This window comes from Mauremys mutica, chromosome 1, assembly GCF_020497125.1.
Source record: "Mauremys mutica isolate MM-2020 ecotype Southern chromosome 1, ASM2049712v1, whole genome shotgun sequence".
Taxonomy (NCBI): Eukaryota; Metazoa; Chordata; order Testudines; family Geoemydidae; genus Mauremys; species Mauremys mutica.
The window spans coordinates 69,886,866-69,907,264 of NC_059072.1; the positions used below are offsets into that span (position 1 = coordinate 69,886,866).

Below are 20,399 nucleotides of genomic sequence, written 5' to 3' on the forward strand. Positions count from 1 at the left end.
GGTGTATTGCCAGCCTTACTTCTGCACTGCTGCTGGCAGCGGCTCTGCCTTCAGAACTGCGGTCCCCAACAGCAGCTGCTGCTCTCCAGCTGCCCAGATCTGAAGGCAGCGTCACCACTAGAAGCAGCACAAAAGTAAGGGTAGCAGTACCGTAATTCCCCTACAGTAACCTTGTGACACCCTCCCATACACACACAACTCCTTTTTGGGTCAGGATCCCTACAATTACAACACCATGACATTTCAGATTTAAAGTGCTGAAATCATGAAATTTACTATTTTTAAAATCATATGACTGTGAAATTGACCAAAATAAACCATGAATTTGGTAGGGCCCTACTGATAAACAATCATAATCAATCATACATTTTACATTGTACTTTTACACTGTATAGCACAATTAATTACAAAGGCTCCCAAAGTGATTCACAGACTAATACACATGAAACATTAAACTGAAACAATCCCTGAGGTGGAGAGTGATAGCCAACCCTTACACAGCACGATGAACAAAAATATGGTGGCAGAGGCAGGGCCGGTGCAAGGATGTTTCGCGCCCTAGGTGAAACTTCCACCTTGCGCGCCCCCCCGCGCCCCGCCCTGAGGTGCCCCCCCCCCGCAGCAGCTACCTCCCTCCGCCCTGAGGTGCCCCCCTTTCGGCAGCTCCCCACCCCCCACCCTCTGCCCTGAGGCACCCCCCCCGCCCCAGCTCACCCCTACTCCACGCACAAGCATGAGCACCCCAACCACGCCGTGGCTGCTTCACTTCTCCCGCCTCCCAGGCTTGCGGCGCCAATCAACTTAGGTGCCGCAAGCCTGGGAGGTGGGAGAAGTGAAGCAGCAACGGCGTGCTCGGGAAGGAGGTGGGGCAGGGGTGAGCTGGGGCGGGAAGTTCCCCTGCGTGCCGCCGCCCCCCCTTACTTGCTGCAGGCGACCCTCCCCGCACTCCCCTACCTCAGCTCCCTCCGCCTAAATGCCAGTGGCAACCAGGGCAGCCGAAGATCCATCCGCCGCAGTCACTGCCGAAGAAAATGGCGCCCCTCTCAAATCCCAGCGCCCTAGGCAACCGCCTAGGTCACCTAAATGGTTGCACTGGCCTTGGACAGGGGAACTGTTCATCAAGGGCCTCATTAAAAAAGTTACAGATGCCTTGAAAACTAAAGTCCTGCCTGCTGAGTGTGGATATCAAAAATCCAATGTCAAAGGCACCTCCACCCCCACGGCTCTCAATCTCTGAAGGAGGTAGGACAGGTTGAGCTGATCCTAATGAAGTTTGAGGCTTTGGTTCACAAAATTCATACATGCTACTAAGAATATTGGCTATATCCCCTGAATAAGTCATCAACATGTAACCCCCAAAGAGATTACCTAGATTCTTGGGGCTCTGTCTGCTGGCAGTTCAGGGAGAGGCACACTGTCCCTGGTAGGGAGGGGGAGACAAGGGAGACTCAGAGTCTGCCCAGCAATGAATAGGGAGTGAGATGCCCTTCCCAGGGAGTTCAGGAAAGGGGAGAAGCCATTTCTGAGTCAGTCTGAGCCAGCCAGGGCAAGGGCAGGACTGGCTGTGTGGCTGGTGAGTCCCAGGCCTGCATGCAGGGTTCCCCCTGAGAACTGGCCTCTAGGGATCTGAAAGCAAGATCCTTCAGCTGTGTTTTTCCTTCTCCACTGATGATTCTCAGTTTGTAGAGTTTTGCTGGGAAACTCCCCCAGCCAGGCTGTTAGTCCTGGGTGAGACCAGTCACCACATGGGGTCAGCTCTACTCTGTCTGCTAGTTCAGGGCTGCTGCCTGCTGTGTGTGTCTGGATGCAGGGCTAGGAGACTACAGTTTGGATTTTAGTACAGTTGTGTAATCTGCACCTTGAGACCTGCACCCCTTTGCGGTGAGGGGAAATCCTGGGACCAACGCAGCCTGATTCCTGCCTGAAGAGGATCCCTGCCAGGAGAGATCAGCCTCTCTGCAGTGACTGAGGAGTCCAGAGTCATCTCTGAACCTGAGGATCATTCATGGAGTTTGTGAGTGCACCATCTTTTAGTCAATCAGGAAACCTGTTTTTAGTCAATCAGGAAACGTACTCCCTGAACTGTGTCCTCAAGCCAGGGAGTAAGGGTTTGGGGATTTTATAGCCTGCTGCATATTAAACCTGTGGAGGGACTTACCACCTCCTAATACTTGTGAGTCCTTTGGGCGGTACTGAACCCAGTCAGCCACACTGCTAAACCACTGCAGAGAAGAATTTTGTGGTCATAGATCATCAAGGGCTGCAACAAAGTATGCGTACCAATGGGACACTAATCTTATATTTGCTACATTAGGTCACGTGACTGGGGAAAGTCATGGGTATTATCAGCGTGGGCACCAGTGACCCTAAAAACAGTGTTTTACCCTGTTATGTTATCTTTGTCTCCTGTTTAATATAATTATTGTGTTGAATATACCGTATGTGTTTGTGTTATTTCTTGTAAGTCTCCAGCTATCTGGCAAGTAAGTGGGGATTATCCTGTGGTTAGAATTTTCCTCCCAAGCTGCCCTGGTGACCTTGCCAGGGAAGAGTAAGGGGGTGGAGGCACCTCCACATAAATTCATAGGAAAAAATAAAGATGATACACCCTGCTGAGTGGGTGGTGGGATCCAGAAGAACCCAGACTTGTCCATCAATACCTGTGTCAAGGTTCCTTCCCTACTCTGAACTTTAGGGTACAGATGTGGGGACCTGCATGGACTTCTAAGCTTAATTACCAGCTTAGATCTGGTATCGCTGCCACCATTCACAAGCACTCCCTTCCTTGGGTAGCCTTGAGAAACGTCACCAATTTCCTGGTGAACACAGATCCAAACCTCTTGGATCTTAAAACAAGGAGAAATTAACCATCCCCCCATTTTTCTCCCACCAACTCCTGGTGGATCCAGATCCAAACCCCTTGGATCTAAAAAACAAGGAAAATCAATCAGGTATTAAGAAAAAGGCTTTTAATTAAAGAAAAGAAAGGTAAAAGAAAACCCTCTGGGAGAGATTAGCATACCAGCTACTCTCACAGACAACAGACTCAAAACACAGAGGATGTTCCCCTGGGTAAAAACTTTAATACACACAAGAATACCGAAATCTGATAATTCCCTTAATGGTACCAAGACAAGTTACAAAGAAAATAAACATAAACCTATTTATTCCTTTCTATAACTTACTACTCTGATAAGAGGCTGGTTCCTTGATCTTTTTCACTCCGGCTGAAACTGAAACTCTAAACAAAGGAAAACTTCCTTCCTTTTGAAACATCTTGTTCCCCCATTGGTTCCTCTGGTCAGGTGTCAGCTAGGCTAGGTGAACTTCTTAACCCTTTACAGGTAAAAGAGGCATTAACCCTTAACTATCTGTTTATGACAACCTGTAAGCAGATTGGCATTAAAGAAGGTAACTGGGTAGAGAGGGGGTGCTATAAACATTTCTTGTACCAAAAAAAATTAGCTGTAAACAGTCAATTCATCGATGCAGGTCATCCATTAGAGAAAATGTTCTCTGTTACACACCGAACGGATAGCTCTCTCTAGATCTGATTGCCCAATACTTCCCATTGTTAAACTCTATTTTCAGTTGTCTTTGCCAAATTTTAACTATTCAGGCTGAAATTTCCCATGCTGATTATCTGCCTTGGGTTGATATTTTTGGAAAGTTTCACCAAAAGAGGTTCAGCCATTTCCAAAAGCAGGATTATGGGAAAATATGTTGTTTAGCCCATGTTACAAAAACCTTTTCATTGAAAACCTCTAGTACCACCATTCCTTGGACCAGAAACTTGAAATTGGCAAGAGAATTGCCCTGGTGTCAGGGATGTTCCTTTTGCTGTTCCTGTGAAAAACTGCCCAAGTTTGACCAAGTTATAAGCCTCTAAAAGTGTCAATTCTCACAGGCTCAGTAAAGATTTGTTAGCATTTGGCAGCTAAATTTTCCAAAAATTCCATCTGTACTGAGTCTGCTCCAGCCTCCGGCTGCAGTGCCTGAGCAGGGCTGTTCCTACAGTTGCTCCTCCTGGCTGCTGTGGACCACTGTGGCCCCAGGAACCAGAAACGGAGAGCAGAGACGGTGTCTCTCCTGTACTCTCAATATCCCCCTTTTCTGGTTCCCAGGCCATGAGGAGGAGAAAACACCCTGACTTGAATGCAATAGAGACAATAGGGCAGATGGGGGCAAACTACAGCCCACGGGACCATCCTGCCCGGCCCCTGAGCTCCCAGCCGGGGAGCCTAGTCCCCGGCCCCTTCCCTGCTGTTCCCCCTTCCCCGCAGCCATGTCGCCACACAGGCTGCACTCTGGGCCGCTGCTCCCGCTGGGCAGCGTGGGGAGTGCAGTTGGCTCTGGCCGGGTGTCGCAGCTGCGAGCTCCTGCTGCTGGTAATGGGGTTGGGTAGAGGAGTGGGGGGTCCTGGAGGGCAGTCAGGGAGGAGGGGGTAGTTGGATGGGGTGGAGGTTCTGGGGGGGCTGTCAGGGGATGGGGAACAGGGAGGGTTGGGAGTGGGAGTTCTGGGGGGGCTGTCAGGGGGCAGGGATGTGGATAGAGGTCGGGAGGGCAGTCAGGAGACAGGGAGCAGGGGGGGTTGGATAAGGGTGTGGGATCCTGGGGACAGTTAGGGGCGGGGGGTCCCGGGAGGGGGTAGTCAGGGGATGAGGAGCAGAGGGTGGTTGGATAGGGGGTGGGAGTCCTGGGGGGGCTGTCAGGGGGCGGGGGTGTGGATAGAGGTCGGGTCAGTCAGGACAGGGAGCAGGGGGTTTGGATAGGGGGTGCGGGTCCCGGGAGGGGGCAGTCAGGGGACAAGGAGCAGGGGGGGTTGGATGGGTTGGAGGTTCTGAGGGGGGCACTCGGAGCAGGAAGTGGGAGGAGGCGAATAGGGAGCGGGGGCCAGGCTGTTTGGGGAGGCACAGCCTTCCCTATCCAGCCCTCCATACAGTTGTGCAACCCCGATGTCGCCCTCGGGCCAAAAAGTTTGTCCACCCCTGCAATAGGGGAAAGTGGGCTGAGGGAGTAGATTGGAACAAGAAGCTTGGAGGAGAAAGTAGGATTGGAAGCTGGGGTGTAGGAGATATTGGGATTGAATAGGCAAGGAGACTGAGACTGGGCGCAGGGTGGAGAAACTGGGAAGGAGGTTGGGGCATGGGCATGGGAACTGTAGAAGAGACTGAGATCAGTTGAAGAGCCAGGGGAGTTAGGGGGAATGGTCCTGTGGAAAAATTATGTGATCTCGTAATTAAACATGGTATTGTAATGCATATGCACAAGGAAGGCAAATTAATTGCCCAGGCAGCTTTAACTCTGACATTCCCTAACCTTTGGGTGTTTGACTTTGTAACCTTAACATTCTTTTAAAGTGTGTTTGAGGAGGGGGGTTGCACGTTACATTTTTTAAAGTGTATATTTCCATTCATTTCAAATGCCAAGGACCCAATATTATCTTTAAAGAGAAATTATGCTTGCTATCCAGTCAAACAAAAAAAGTGAGAAGATGGGGATCAGTCTTTTACAAGTAGTTTATAATGATCAGAAGAAAAAAAATCAGTTTACAATCTATTCTGAAGCATGCCTAATTTTGTGGTTATAGAGATTTCTACAGAGATTTTCACAGAACTTTTAGCAACAGCTGCTCAAGATGGCTGTCTCATTTAAATTCTAGTTCTGACTGGGCTTGACAAGCTCAGATAGGGGAATCTTTAGAACCAAAATACAGAGAAAAGAGAGGGGGGATAAAGAGGGACAGAAAGGGGAGAATGAATGGTGACTGTAGGAAAATTATGCTAGATCATACATACATGTTTTATTAAACGTTTAATATAGAAAACCTAAAGGGACAGCATAAACAAAGACTATGAAAGGCAGATATAATTTAGACTTCAGCCAGGGGAGAGTATACTATTTGGCCACCCCTCCAGAGAAAAGTGGGATCTCACACCAGACTGAGGAGAGACAGGTCACATCTGAACCACTCGATAATAATGACCATAATGTAATTAACATCGTTGTAGGGGGAAACATGTCAAGGAAACCCCCGACAGTTGCATTTATCTTCAAAATGAGGAACTACGCAAAAATGTGGAAACTAGTTAAATGAAAATTAAAAGGAACACTCCCACAGGTTAAATGCCTGCAAACTGCACAGAGAATATTTTAAAACAACATAATAGAGGATCAAACTAAATGCATATCCTAAATTTAAAAAAAAACAGTAAGAGGGACAAAAAAAATGTCACCATGGCTAAACAACAGAGTAAAAGAAGCAGTTAGAGACAAACAGACATCTTTAAAATATTTGAAGTCAAATCTAACTGAGGAAAATAGAAAGGAACATAAACTCTGGAAAGTCAAAAATAAAAGTATAATAAGGCAGGCCAAGAAAGAATTTGAAGAGCAACTACCTAAAGACACAAAAACTGACAGCAAAACATTTTTAAGTACATCAGAACCAGGAAGCCTGCCAAATAATCAGTGGGGCCACTGGATGATCAAGATGCTAAAGGAGCACTCACGGAAGACAAGGCCATTGCAGAAAAGCTAAATAAATTCTTTGCATCAGTCTTCACTGCAGAGGTGTGAGGGAGATTCCCAAACCTGAGCCATTCTTTTTAGGTGACTAATCTGAGGAACCATCCCAGATTGAGGTATTCAGAACAAACTGATAAATTAAACAGTAATAAATCACCATCATTAGGACGAGATGGTATTCACCCAAGCGTGCTGAAAGAACTCAAATATGAAATTGCAGAACTACTCCCTGTAGTCTGTAACGTATCACTTAAATCAGACTCTGTAGTAGGTGACTGGAGGATAGCTAATATAATGCCGATTTTTGTAAAAGGCTCCAGAGGAGATCCTGGCAATTATAGACCAGTAAGCCTAACTTCAGTACCAGGCAAATTGGTTGAAACTATAGCAAAGATCAGAATTATCAGACACACAGATAAACACAATAGGTTGAGAAAGAGAAATAGCTTGGGTCCTCCTTCCCAAATTGAACTCAGAGGATCTGTATGAGGGCTTTGGAGGTTGCTCATCTGGAGTGTCCCACATGCTCAATCTTCTCCTCTGTATTTTTCAATTTTAGGTGAAACCCTTGAGAGAGCTGGTGAGACAACACAGGCTGAAGGGGCAGCAACGCATGGCTGACACTCAGCCATTCATCTCCTTTACATGAAATGTAACCAGAATGAAATCCCACTTTTCATCCTAATGGATGAAGAACAGCTGGCAAACGATGAACCCAGGCAAGACTGAGATGATGCTGGTAGGCAAAGGAAAACTCTTTGAAGTACTTGGCTCCTCTATAATATTCCGCACTGTCAATGGCATTGCCCTCAGCTTGTTGCCAGCCTGTATCTCGGGGTCTTTTGATCTCCTCAGTGTTGTTGGATGCCAAATAGCCATAGCAGTAAAAGACACACATTTCCAACTGTGACTTGCCAAACGACTGAACTTTTTCCCTTCTATCAGACACAGAGCAAATCATGGTGATCCATCAATTTTGACCTCTAGGCTTGATTATTGCAGCTCATCCTATCTACGAAAGAAGCTACATGCCCTGAAAAAGCTCCAACTGGTACAAAATGAAGTGCCCTACCAGCTTAGTGATACATCACACCCAAGTTCTCTGCACTCTGCACTAACAGTAAACTTGTAAACTTAGGAAGATATTTCTCTTACAGGCTCCGAAGGAAGAACAAGAGAGAGGTTGTTATTATTGCTATTTAAATACTTGGGAGGCACCCATGTGCTATAGAGATGGAGACAAGATGCAGAAGTAGATAGGTATACTACAAGGAAATCCTGTAGTTTATAATACCTTAAAACCATAAAAATGTATCTCTCTTGCACTAGACACATTTTTGAATTGCATTTTAATTTCATATTGCAGACCTCTAATGATCTTGCTGTTATCACAAAGGGCACAAAGTAATAGATAACCATCAGTATAAAATCCACAATGCTCTTTCAGCCATTACACAAACCCTCTCTTACAGTAGTACTCCCAGCTTTAACACTCATGTGCCACTAATCCTGTTATCAAATCCAGGATAAATGCCTCAAATGGAAATCAAAATACCAGTGAACTACTGGAGACAGAGGAACAGATAAAATACTGTTAAATATCTTTTTGTGATTCCACAACCCTCACCAGGGATTGTTAAGGACTTAAATGTATGGTGCCTCTCTATCTGTGATTCTCTCCCACCATTATACTTAAGCAAAAAGTAAAGCTTCTCTCGAAAAGTAACTTTGAGGTAAGCAGGGAGAGATAAATGGGTCACCATGTCCAGTGCAATGGGCAGAATGAAGAGATGTTTTTTGGAGACTTCCCTGTTGTACAGGTCTGTCGCATGTTACGCACATTTAACATGCACGATTTCAGCTTTACGCGGTCGGCAAAAACAAAATCAAAATAACGATTTTAATACTGTGACTGTAGTGTGGGTGATTCCGCCCGCCATTCAACTCAATGTAATTTTGACTATACATGGTTTTCGCTTAATGCGCTAACCGCAGAATGGAACCCCCGCGTAAGATGAGACTCGCCTGTAGTTGAAAGTGGGTGGGGTTATTGTTTGGTGGGTTGGGGTTTCTTTTCATTTTAATATTTCAGGGGTATATTAGCCCTTGATTTCATCGTATGTTGAATAGGGAATGTGCTTAAGTGCTTTTCTGAATTGCCACCCCTAAACCATGGTGGCAATTTGTTTGTTAGTCTTGGGTGCAGACACTTGAAAAAAGTCTGGATTTCCTCCAAAGTGAACAGTGCAGGGCAGATTTTTTTGAAGCTGGAGAAGGCCTGTAGGTTTCTGAAGTATTGGGCCAGAATTTCAATAAAGATGCAGATAGGTGCTGTCAAGGCTGAATCCCCACTCTGGCACTTTGAGTGCAGAAGGTGGGGGGCCTGCAAGGATTCTAAAAATTAATACTTGCCACTCCAGGCTTGTATTACACTCCCAAGGTTACAGCTTTTCTCTGACCTTGGATAGGTAGACCCTGCCACCACCCTAGTGCAGAACCCCTTTGAGAGCCTAGGAAGGCATAGTTGGGAATTCCTTTCTTGTCACCCTCAAGCCCTTTCATGCCCCACTCCGGGGAAGAGCTGAGAAAGAAGAAGAAGAAAAAAATAGTTGTTGCCAATAGCTAATTAAATATGTGCACAAACCTCTTAATACACAAAAATCCAATTCTGTTCTTGAAAAAGGTAAATTTTATTAATAAAAAATACATCTGGGAACTCAGACTATTGCTAGATTTTAAAAGAACAACTACAAGAATAAGCACCAAAAATAGCTTTCTTGAGGTCCATCTTAAAGGTTACAAGCAAAACAAAATAGAGGCACAGAGGAATCCACAAGCCATAACAAAACAAAAGGGATAAACCTAATCACATCTTCCTAGACATTTCCTGATCTACTTACATATCTGGGATTTTAAATGAGAAGTTTCTAGGTATGATACTGATGATTTTTCTTACCTGGCCCAAGCTTCTCATAGCATAGCTCAGAGATTGGCAACCTTTGGCACGCGGCTTGCCAGGGTAAGAATCCTGGCAAGCTGGGCCAGTTTGTTTACCTGCCGCATCCACAGGTTCGACCAATCATGGCTCCCACTGGCCGTGGTTTGCCGCTCCAGGCCAATGGAGGCTGCGGGAAGCAGCGCAGGCCGAGGGATGTGCGGGTAGAGCCATTAGAGAACAGCTACTGAGAGGGATTTTATAGCTACTGGCTGGCTGGGTGTCCATAAAAGGGAGCTACTCCACCCTTCATTTATCACAGGCTCCTGGTGGAATTTTCAAGAGTACCTAAGCAGGTTTGGTCACTAACTCTGAGGTGCATTTGAAAATCTCACTAGGCACCTACCTGCAGCTTTAGTTGCTTAAATACCTTTGAAAATCTGGTCCTTTGTGATTAGTGGTTGTATTTGCCCAGAAATGTGTGTGACAAAATGACTTCATTAAAGTGATTATTCATCATAATGGTCCCTTCTGACCTTAAAGCCTATGACTCTATGCTCTCTCTTTTGGCTTTTCACTTTTCTATCTAGAAATAAATACTCATTTCTTACCTGCTAAGGAAAAGTAAGTTTTGAAGTTCATATAACATCCTTTAAATCTTCTGAGGCATGTTTTTTTTTCTGAGTTACTTTAATAAATAAAACTGAATGTTTTATTGCTGTTTAAATATTGCTTACAAATCACACAAGATAGTGTTTGTTTATCCAATAATTCACCACCTGAAATTAATTCTCTCAAACACAAAGAGGTAAGCACCTAACAAAGTGTGGAAAGAAGTCCAACAGGTCCAGAAAAACACTATATGTTTGGTAAAGCAGAAGAATAATTGTTCCCTGTTGCCAGTCTACTGGAAAGGTCCTGGGTCCCAGTAGTACAGACAAGTGAAGCTGTGGCAACAGTATATTGTATCACAAACCATTAGAAACTCTGTGAAGAATTTAAGTACAATGGGGTAAGTTAAGGAAAGTGGCAGCCTTAACTTGGAATTTTTCCATTCTATTAGTTTAAGCCAGACCTTAACATCATTGTAACACAATTTTGTGCATTTAATAAATCAATTGTTAATTTCAAATTGCACTGGTGCAAAACTATATGCTCTTTCTTCGCTAATCTAAAAAGCTATTTTTTGCTGTTGAGAAAATGCTGTATGCATGACTAATAGGGAAAAATCAATTTTACTCTAGAAAACTAGATTAATTTTGTAATGTGACCTGACAATTATATTCGATTCATTGTGTTACTTTATATCAGAGACTTGCAGCTTATTTATTATTGCCTCCCTTTCCCCAATCAGTTAAATTGAAGGGTTTGGTGTAATAATGCAATTACTAAACTCTCTGAATCTGAAAATCTACAACTAGGCTTTACCTTAAAAGCCAACATGGATACTGATCAACTTCTGACTTTTAATTGAAAAACTAAGACACAGCAATCTTATACAGCCTTTCTGATTCTTATCAGGCCGGTTCTCTGTCCTTGTCTTAACTACAAATTTACCATCTGTTATAGCGCAATTGTTCTTGTTAAATCAACCCCCATCCTCACACAACCCCCTCTTACTCATAGGTGCTGGAACTAGGGGTGCTACTGCACCACCTGGCTTGAAGTGGTTTCCACCATATACACGGTTTATAGTTTGGTTCAATGGCTCTCAGCACCCCCACTCTATAAATTGTTCCAGCACCATTGCCCTTACTCATGTGATGATGCTAGTAACACCAACTGGCCAGGATGATTGGAAGTACAGAGCATTCATCAAGTGAACTCACCTCATCAGCTGCTACAACTTCTCTGTAATTTTGACATGGATTGTATCGCTAATTAAGCCAATGGTGGCCAAAAGCTTGATCCACGGAGTTCTGCAACTCAGCCCTTGGCTAGCCTAATTTTTTTCCTACTCTGCTCTATTTTATGGGCCTCCAAAATTTAGGCACCCCTATTTTAGGTGCTCCATTTCTGCTTGTTGTATATACTGCAATGGTGGGCAATTTTTTTTCTTAAAAGACAAGAACAGTAAGTTATTTCCAGCCTAGCCCAAAGTGATCTTGTTAAGAATTTAGAGACAGAATCCCCAGGACAAAATAAGGAACAAATTAGCATTCAACAATGATCAGCATCCTCTAGTAATCAAATTAGCAAATAATTAGCACCTACTAAAATACCCAGTTTCAGTAAGAGTATTTTCTTCAGCTCAAGAATGAGGATTCTTCGTAAAAAAAAATATGCCAGACAACAAGGAAGTTTAGTAGCAGGCAAGACTGTATTGCATGCTATTTATTATTATAATTTGTATGATGTTCACAGTGAAAGGCCCCAATGTGAGTATCACTGTCAAAATACTGAAGGAGCTTGGACTTTTTCCACAGCCTCCCTGTTTTTTAGCAACCTGAACACCTCTGTTCATGTTTACCTCTGAGATTATTTTTCACTAATATACCTTTGGAAATTCCATTGGATGCCAGAGATACCAGGTAGTGTATGTCCAGGGAAACGGCTTGGGTCATGAGGCTATGACGTATGCCACACCGTTTGTATGTGCTTGTGTTTGTCCAGAGACTGGGATAGCCATTCAGGTAGTACCTTCCGTTTTCACAAGAAAGCTACAGTGCCCCTACAGCAGGAAATGCAAGAAGAGGCATTCAAATCACCTTCAGAAAAGGCTGAGTATGCTGTTCTGCTATCCATAGTGTGGGCATCACACAGCAAAAAAAGATAGGACATAGCTGTGATATGTCTCTAGTGCTAGTGACAGGTTCATAACCTTGCAACCCCCATTTAGATTAGTGTAAATTCAGAAGTTTTACACACACACACACACACACCGTTCTCCATGTCACTGGGCAAGGGAGAACTTGATTTAAGTAGCCCTGCCACCTCCCCCACTCCTGATTGTTTGCTATGCCCATTTGTTGTGTCTTTTCTTAATTAAACTATAAGCTTTTGGGGGCAGTGAATCATTTACTCTGTGTTTGTACAGCACCTAGCACAATGGGGCCCCAACTCTAGTTGGGACCTGTTGCTCTTATAGGTGCTATTGTAATAATCATCAGAATCTTCTGGTAGCCACTTTACAGCAAATGAAAATTAGTTCATGGCATGAAAGTACATATTCTCACTGAAAAATCTTCCTTTCCATTTTCCATTTAACATTTTTTCCTCAACAAAGTACCATGTAAGCTGAGGCTACATACTGAAATGGAGTCTGTCAACCTTTTTACAACATTTATAATGTAATGAATTGGTTTAGAAAATATAGGATATTTTCACACGCTCTTATCTCTCTCCAGTTACTTATCAAGTGTGATATTGCTCCTCTGTCTAATTCCATTTGCATTCATTCTGAAGTCAATGAGCCTCTAAAATGAAACACCCATTTGTTTGCATGGGTAAGCATCAGATTTCAGATGAAGTCAGCATAGGTTTCTAGTCCATTTTTCTGTAATGGATGAGATCACCAAACCAACCTGTAGCCCAGTCTGCAAATAAATGATAGTGGTACTTCAGTTGTGATATTGATTGTTAACATAGCTCACAACACTACACAAAGATTGGGCTGGTCAAAATTCAAGGAATGCATACATGCTGCAGAAAGTGGAGACATCACTTTTAATCTAAGAGATTACTGAATTATTGTTCTATCGCGATGTTAGGGAGGCAGTATGTTTCAGGAGGGTCTATGCAGCTGAGATCCTGACTGCTTGTAGGACAAAATGCTCACTTGTGGTAAATCAACATAGCTCCATTGACTTCATTTTTTTACATCTGGCCCTGGATATGTAAAATCTCCTGGCTTAAGCTTGATGAAAAAAGGTAAATATATTCATGAAAAAGGAGAAAATTATGGGGTTTTTTTTCCAATTTTTAAAATGATTCTAGGCTTTTGGGGGGGGAGCTTGACAAAATTTTTCAAAACAGGATTTTGGAAAATGTTCAAATGCATTCTCTCTCTCTCCTCTTTTCCCCCCTCCTTGTTTCAGCCGGGGGGGACAAAAACACCACTCATATTTTTTTCTACTGGGGGATAAAGGTTTTTAAAAAGGGAGAAAGAAGGGTGTTCCTACTGAAACAAAACGGTTTTTGGAATATTTTAAAATGTTTTGTTTTAACTCTTTTTTTGGTCAAAAAATGAAAAAATTCTAATTAAATGCTAATTTTTCACAAACACTTTCACTTTAGTCAAGAAGGCATCTTCCGTTCAATTTCAATAGAAAATTTTCATTCAGCAATACTCATTGCATTGCTCATAAAAAGGAGGTTTTAACTGTGTTGCCCTGGCTTAAATCCAAATCATGTAATAATATTGTGCTTACTTCAAGTCCCTCACAGTTTCAGTTGGACACTATATTCACTGTTTCCAGATCTAAATTGTTGTGTGCTGCTGTGCTATTAAATAGGTGCTATGTTTCAGTGGTGGGTGATTGCTACCTCTTACCTGCCTCCCAGAGTTGTTACGTGGTTTATTTAGTTATCACTTAAGAAGTGCTTCGACATATTTAGATAATGCATTGCTCCTCAACAGCACTTTTTATTATAAATGTGTGATTCACAATGATGCAGCCTATTGTTAATGATAATTTCAAGTGAGAGATCCTATAGCGATCCAAAGATTATTTCCCTTAAAGATTGATTTAAAATATAGCTACATATCCTGCTCATAAAACATGTAATTCTGATTAAGTCAACGTTGAAAAATAGAACACAAATTTAGAGCTTCTGCAGGGGCAAAGTCACTTTATTAAAATCTGGGTAAAATCTTTGCCAACTTCTCAGTATCCTTCCAGAAAAGATTCTGCATTTTGCCCAAGTATAAATTACTCTGAGGCTGGCTCCCATCACTTCCTCCTCCAAATCCCCCTACTGTGTAATGCAGGGGTCGGCAACCTTTCAGAAGTGCTGTGCCGAGTCTTCATTTATTCACTCTGATTTAAAGTTCTGCGTGCCAGTAATACATTTTAACATTTTTAGAAGGTCTTTCTATAAGTCTATAATATATAACTAAACTATTGTTGTATGTAAAGTAAATAAGATTTTTAAAATGTTTAAGAAGCTTCATTTAAAATTAAATTAAAATGCAGAGCCCCCCTGGACCAGTGGCAGGACCCGGGCAGTGTGAGTGCCACTGAAAATCAGCTCACGTGCCGCCTTCGGCACCAGTGCCATGGGTTACCTATCCCTGGTGTAATGTATACTTTCTAACAGGAAGACTCACTGGAAGTTCTTAAGGTTCAGTTCACTTTAGTTCGACTGCAGGCCTTACAAAATTTACCTTTGATGCACTGACTAAAAAAAAAAAGCCAGGTGTTGAATATTTAATAAGCCCTTGGAATACATTTAATATTTTCTAGTGCAAGCTCAGTGCTGACTTAACAGAAAACAAAAGTCTCTTTCCAAAGAAATATATTCAGATTACACATTATTTGAAATGATACATAAATCTGGCAGTAAAACTATGCATCTAGAATGAAAATAAGTTAAAAAAAAAACTTCCTTACCAGCCTTGGTACCCTTATAGTAAAATTAGGGGGTGGGGAAAGAGTTTCTTAAACAAAATACTCTTTAAGATTTGCTTGATGACACAACCAATATTCTTCCCTTACACAGATAGGATTTGCATATTTATAATCTAACACTTCAGCAAAGTGCTGAGTGTTCCTTAATTCAGTGAGAGTGGAGGGCACTCATCACCACATGCTCAGCACTTCCTTCCAAGAGCATTCTTCCCCTTGCAGAATTGAACCCTCAATGCACACAGTAGCTTTGTAGGCAGGGCAGCTGGGCAAATGTTGCAAAATAAATAAATATTCTTGCAAGTATTCACTAATTTATAAATTACTTTTTTCCAGTCCTGGTCACACCCCTTTTTGTATTTGCTTGAAGCAATCAAGGCTTTACTCACACAAATGCTTTCTTTGGGAAAGAACTGAAATACCCTAGATCTAGACTCCTAAATCAATACTTAGGCACCTAAAAAAAACCTGCCTGATTTTCAAATAGTCTAAACACTTGCAGCTCACATTGACTGAAAATCAGGCCACTTTTGTTTAGGTGCCCACATATAAATTTAGCTACCTAACTTTAGGCCTCCTGATTGGGAAATTTTGGCATAGAGGGTGGCTCGGGTTGCAAGGGTAGCTGTTTATATATCTCATCTGGTGTGCAGAAGCCAATAGCTTACCTGAGCCCCACCCCTTGCCACCAGCCTGCTAACCAGCTCAGGTAATGTTTCCTGCCCTCCCAATCCCCAAGGGAAGGGGGAACTCTTAAAGGTGCCACTCTACTTTTTCCCCCCACCAGCCAAGCCAAAGCCCCCTGACGATGAAATTGCATTACAGCTCCAATACTAATGTCAAACCAGGCTTTGTAGAGTTCTTGCCAAACTTTTATTTTTCATAATGTGAGTAATGGCTTCCTTTTAGCAATCATTGATAGCGTTCTCTCTCTCTCTTTCTCTCTCTCTGAAATAAACATAATTTAGCACCCAACATAATTGTAAAACTTCTGCTGTTACCATTCTATGCACAGACACAAATTAAATGAAAAACATGATACATTTTCCCATTAGTGGTGTTATAGTTGAGATCTATGATGAGGGTGCACAGTAATATAGCATGCTAGGATTTATGGTGCTGCAGTACTAGCTATTCACTCAGTCACTGATCAGCTGCTATTTTATGAGAAACTGGGAATTCTCTCTCTCAAGTGCAGGCTCTTCAATTGGCCATATCTGTTTCAGTCTCACAAAGCAACCTTATTTCAACACCAGGTAAGGAACATTTGCAAAAGGCTATAAACTTCCCTTCCCTTACTGGGAGTTCCAATTCTATAATGAGTCCCTCCAAAGCAGTTAAGTCCTTGTCCTGTTTAATGCAATGGCCCAGAACCTCAGTGTAAGTTAAGTCAATGGAATGATGCCAGTTTATACCAGAGGAGTTACTGGCCCAATTAATCTAAGGCACATTGACTTATGAGAACTAGGGAGTAAATACCAGCAGAAAAATAGAGTCCAATAATGTTGCATTTTAAATTGCATGTAAATAGCACCTCTCCAAGGGTGCCAAAAGCATTTTACAAACTTTGTGTATGTGTATTATTGTACTACTGAATATTGTGTATAATTAGAACATTACTTCAGTTGTGCATGTAGGCAAAGGATTTGACCCTGCATTTCAGTGATGGGTGAACAACTTGCGCACTAGAAAAGTCGATGGGGTACATGGCAGATGGGCTGACATCATTCCTCCTAAGCCATAAAGTAGTAGTGGAACACTTCGCAGTTACTACTGTAGCTGCTGTCCCCTACATTCACCTACGTGAGAAAGGGGTCTGACTGGCAGAATTATGAAAATATACATCTGCTGATGTTTTCCCCGTGTCTCTCTCTCTCTCCCACACCTGCCAGCAAAATACTCGTCTGCTCTAGTATCCAAGTAACCTCCAAGATGTTGTGCTCTGTGGTGCATAGAGAATGAGGATGCTTTGTATAGTTTCTTTCCATCTCCACACTGTAAAATAGCACCAGTTGCCTTCAGGGCCTTTCAGAATCACGCAGGAGGAAGCAAGATTTATTTGCTGCCAAGAACAGTCTGATACATCTATTGTATTTGATTCCTGTATGAGAATATGATCTTTCTTAAAAAGAAATTAGCTTTCCAAATGCTCATAGTGGTTTCCCATTTAGACAAACTGAAATTACCTGACTTTCTTCAGTTACGTTGTTAGTCCAGTACAGAACCAAGTATGTAGCAACCTACCTAAAACATAAAATTAGAGACTAGTCACAAGTCTCAGGGACCCTCTAATTAAAAAACTGTTTTTTTAATCATTTCCCATTGCCTTCAGTGGCTTCCCTTTTCATTCATTTAAATGCATAGGTCTTATATTAGTTAGTTTGGCTGAGCTCTGGCTAACATGGCAACTCACTAGGTTTTATTTTTTTGGCTAGACTTAGCATTTCCACTCTAGCAGTCACGATTTCAAAAGGTAGCAGTAGTAAGGTTCACTTTGATCTCACATTATAGAAAATGTATGCATGGCTACACAGACTGATAAGCAAACCATTATCATTCATTACATACTGCTGTACATATTTCTGCTAAAATAGCAAGACCATTTCTAACAACCACAAAAAATGCAATGCATGCTGTTTCTGCATTGACAGTAGAAGATGAGAGAGAAAGAGAAAGAGAGGCATTCTTCTCTGTCTCTCAATCTGGCTTCTGGGTTTCAAGTTCTGATATTAGAGGCTCAAAGGTTTCTTACTCCCGAGGAAGAGTATGTCAGACAGAACCCAGGATTCACTACAGGGCTGAGGAAGAAAGCCAGTTACTGTTTATCTTTCAACTTATAGCCATCCATCTCAGCCAATCCCAAATCCACATGCCATATTGTTAGCTTTTTTGCATGCTTAATTTCCTTGTCCTAGATTCACTCTTTTCTGATTAGTATGGCAGAGTTTAGGCTCTGGGACCTGACAACTTATGATATTTTACACACAATATTGTTCTCCACATGATGGATTTTGGCAACGCTTTATTTGGATCAATGGATCAAAACTGGAGCAAATGTTCAGCATAATGTTTATTTCTCATAAACTTTCACAACCATGTGGATACATGGTGTAAAGAGAGAAATACTTATGGAGAAGAAGCCTTCTATTATATTTCTATCTGCCTAGTCCATAAGTCTTATGGCCATTAAAATGAAAGTTACAAACATAATTTGAATCATACAATATCTGCCTCATTTGAGCTACTCAAGTTCACTTGTATCTTCTTTCTCTCTAGCTCTGTGACTGAAAACCTGGTTTAGAATCTGACAAGTAAATATAGGGCTTTGTTAAGAAAAACATTTGGGACTTGGGCATTTTCCATCAGATAAGAATTGTAATGGCACCATCTCCGGTTGCAGTGGAAACCTCCCTTCTCTCTATTAACCTCATGTAATCATAATACAATGGCATTAGTTGCCAAATGTTTCTTAGACTTTGTTGCAAGAATTTGTGAGGTTGGTTGCTCATTTGCATCTCAGTACTGCCCCACCCCAAACACACACAACATGGCGACATTCACAGTGTAAGTATTGATACAAAGGCCACCATTTTAGATAAGACAAAAATCAAGGGATTTGTATAGAGCCTTCAACCTGTATGTTTCTAGATCAAATAAAGCATAAGTCTGACTGGAAGTTATCACCCTCCAACAGTAGTCTAATGGCTTCAGTTAGTTCTTAGTGTCCATATCACAGAGATATATCACAGTTTACATTAATTGGCACCTTTTGGGCAGTTAGCAGAGATACCAAGGACTGAATAGACAGGGAGACTGCACTATGCTTTCCCACCTAGAAAGACTAATCTGGAGGCATGAAAGTGGGATTTTAATATTGGCACTCTCAAATACCAATGGATCAAATAGTATTATTTCAGCACACGCTTTCGTAATTTATATTTAATTACACACAAGAAAATCTGCATTACAAGAACATAATTAAGGTTGAAAACAGAAGCAATCCAAAGCGAAAAAGTGCAGGAATTAAGGTTGCATGTACAACCTTAACTTGGCCCTCTTCTGCATATGCATTCTGATTAAATCCTTATTTACATGATCACATATTTTCCACAGGATTCCTGCCTCATTCGTGCACAGAAGGGATGGTGCTCACTAAGTGAAAAGCCATTCAATATTTTGTTTTCTCCTCATTGTTCAATGTGTAACCCCATGTCTTATTTAGTGTACACTATTTAAACCCTGCTCTGAAGTCAGAATTATTAATTTGGTCATTTTTTTTTCCTGTGGTGCTCATCACTGTAGTATCTGAGTGCTTCACAAACATTCATTTATTTTTATAAATGAGGTGAGGGCGTGGTATTATCCCCATTATTATATGAGATGAACTCACAGTATTATACCCATTTTACAGATGGGGAATTAAGGCACAGCGATATTAAGGGCAACAGTGTCCGCTAAATTTTGGAGCCTAATTTGAGATAGCTAGGACCCTATTTTTCCGAATTCTTATTAATGCTTTATATGTTCAAAGCAAAGCTTCCATTAACTTCACTTGCAGCTGTGAGTCCTCAGCACTTCTACAAATCAGACCCAGGTTCTCAAGTCAGATACCCACAAAAGGAGGCACAAACAGTTAGTGTCCTTCTGTGAAAAGTTTGGTTTAAGTGACTTGCTTAGCATCACATAGGAAACCCATGGCAGGGATAGAATCCAGTTCTCCAGGGTAGCATTCTAGTGCCTTAACCAGGAGCCCACCCTTTCTCTTCTGAAATCTGCTGACTCGTTTACTACACTGCTTCCAACTTCTGCAACAAATGAGGCATGAGTCCTACGCACAACAGTCTCCTCTACACAACCCTAATTTATTCCCAGAGCAGATCCTGTGCACTGAATGAGGCAGAGGTCCAGCCCCCCACTCTGAATAATACTTCATACCAGCATTGATGTGATCATAGAATCATAGAATATCAGGGTTGGAAGGGACCTCAGGAGGTCATCTAGTCCAACCCCCTGCTCAAAGCAGGACCAACACGAACTAAATCATCCCAGCCCAGGGCTTTGTCAAGCCTCACCTTAAAAACCTCTAGGGAAGGAGATTCCACCACTTCCCTAGGTAACCCATTCCAGTGCCTCCTAGTGAAAAAGTTTTTCCTAATATCCAACCTAAACCTCCCCCACTGCAACTTGAGACCATTATTCCTTGTTCTGTCATCTGTTACCACTGAAAACAGTCTAGATCCATCCTCTTTGGAACCTCCTTTCAGGTAGTTGAAAGCAGCTATCAAATCCCTCCTCTTCTGGAGACTAAACAATCCCAGTTCCCTCAGCCTCTCCTCATAAGTCATGTGGTCCAGCCCCCTAATCATTTT

The 20,399-nt window shown here is 42.3% G+C and overlaps 1 protein-coding gene across 3 annotated transcripts in view; it reads right to left on the reverse strand.

The window, feature by feature from the left end:
• Positions 1-20,399, reverse strand: part of KCNC2 (potassium voltage-gated channel subfamily C member 2) — a 161,732-nt gene that overhangs the window by 11,073 nt on the left and 130,260 nt on the right. The window lies entirely within an intron of this gene.